The following is a 2,387-nucleotide window of genomic DNA, read 5'->3' on the forward strand; positions in this document are numbered from 1 at the left end:
ACTAATGATGATCAACTGCTCCAGGCCTCATGTATCCTGCTTTTGGAGGGTCCAAGCATCATCCCAGGCCTACACTGGATCCTTTGTACTTATCACATCTGGATCGTTGTTGGATTGATTTCCCCTAGACGATGAGGATCTGATTAATATGAGATATAACGACGACGCAGATGGACACCAGAAAGAGGTCAACAGGCAAATAGCTTTATAGGGAATTACCTCCTTATGGATCCCAACCTCACCAGGGAAGGGCGACTGGAGAAATGTGAGACAACACCTGCCCAACCTGTCCTAAGCATCAAGAAAGCCATGTGCAGGACGCTGGACTCAAAGCCGCTGCATGGACCTCGCAAGCCGCTGAAAATGGATACGCAGACCCCGGTACTCAAGGAAACCCTCAGCACAGTGAACGTAAGAACCAGGATCGACCCAAGAATGGCTGGTAGTGGGGAAGCTGTGAAGAGTAGGTTCACCCAGCCAGCCACGCCGGGGAGGTGTGTCTCTGATCTCCCATTCTGAATAGGTTGCGTGAGGTTCCATGCACTCTAACCTCATCATGGAGGACTGCAGGAGCCAGTTCATGAGACTGGAGAGAGAGGTGCCAACAAACAAGCACTGGACCAGTCCCTCCCAAATAATGACATCCTTGCGATGGAGGTAAACAGCACGGGAAAAAGAATAGGTTGGGACCCGTCAAAAGGTTACACAAATCCTAAAATGGGCGGTTCAGAAAATTCCTGCTCCCAATAAAATCAAGCCACTAATCCAACAGACGGAAAAAAAATGGGAAGGAGACAAGGCATGAGGCACGCGGGGAGGCTAGTAAGGCCACTGGATCCCCTGAACCATCCTCGACTGCACAGCATCTCTCGAACTCCCTCAAAATATCTTCAAGTGTAAAGAACCCTATATTGATCTCGTCTTCTGAGGTATTGGAGGGGCCAACCTATGTGTAACTCCATCAAACAGCCCGCAGATACCGCGGTCTCGCAATCCATCACTTCGTCACCTGCCTCCCACCGACTCCATCCTCTCATTCGAGGTACACTGCAAGATCAGACACACATCAATAGGATGTGAGACCCATCCAGACGATCAGCCTGAAGACGAACAAAGGTGAGGAGCATCGCTTACCAGTTGCACTAATGATAAGGCCACAGGCACCAAGGGTCCACAAAGAATGACTGTACCAAAGCAAGCCTGGACTCCGCCCCTCAAGCGACCAACTTTACAAGGCAGCCACAGAAGGGGTCCCAGGGAGAGTCATGGGAGAAGCATTGCGGCAACACATTCCCATGGAAAGACCATAACAGCCCCTACCACTGATGGCAAGAGAAGGTGCAAGAAATGGGCTCCTGCACAGAGTAGTGGCAAAGGATGATGTGCAATCAACCAACCATCATTAGACGATAAGCGGTGAGGGAGTTACGCTACTGCCGAGAAATGATGTTCTTGTTTCTGTGGCCTTACCAAATTACAATTTAAATCTAGCGCACCCCAAGGCAGCTCATATACAACATCTAAATCTAGTAAAGATAGGAACGGAGGTAGAGGACAAAGATGCGGACCACCACCTCTGCATTGTCCCTACTAGCGCCATGAAGCAGCCGCGGTCCGTGCAGATAACCGCTCGACACTACGAGGCATGCAGCACCTGATAAAACCATAGCAGAAGCATTGCCACACGTTCAGAGCCAGGATCTTGCCCGCTGGTCATTCGGGCTTCAAATATTGCCCCCGAGAGACAGCCTAGATGAATGAAAGCCCCAGAGGCTTTAGATTTTACCCCAATGTATCATTCAGGGGGGAACTAGGATACGTTAAATAGGGGCAATATCCTCAAACTGATTACCTCATTATCAGGCTCACTTCAATTAAGTTCAAATGTTGTGTCCTGCGCATAGTTCTGTATATGTGCAGAATCACTGCCACAGATTTGCTTAGAATACGCTTTCTCCCGGGGTGGAGTTGTAGGGGACGGCGCACACATTAACTCTCTGGAGCAATTGCACTACAGCAAACTATATCATTAAGCAAACCAAAGATCTGGCAACCTGGGTAGTAACAGTTGAGAAGCCACTTGTCGAGCCGTACCCTCCCATGTTTGAGGTAGGCATTGGAAGGCATCAAACCCCGAACCCCAAAGAGAATCTAGATTACCATCCAATTTTAAATAGAGTAAGTGACCCCTCCTATCCTCTTCCACTGAAAGCCGACCTCAGGAAACTGAGGGTTCACGAAGCATCAAAGCAAGTTACAGCGGGGGATGCTCAACTCCAACCAGGTAGAAAGTCCGACGCTACCCCTAACCCCACCTACTTGAAATCTTACCCCGAAGGCATCCCAATGACACTGCTGGGCGACCGAGCAGTTACTTATAGGGAAAA

The sequence above is a fragment of the Lissotriton vulgaris genome, chromosome 1_2, assembly GCF_964263255.1.
Source record: "Lissotriton vulgaris chromosome 1_2, aLisVul1.2, whole genome shotgun sequence".
Lineage (NCBI taxonomy): Eukaryota > Metazoa > Chordata > Amphibia > Caudata > Salamandridae > Lissotriton > Lissotriton vulgaris.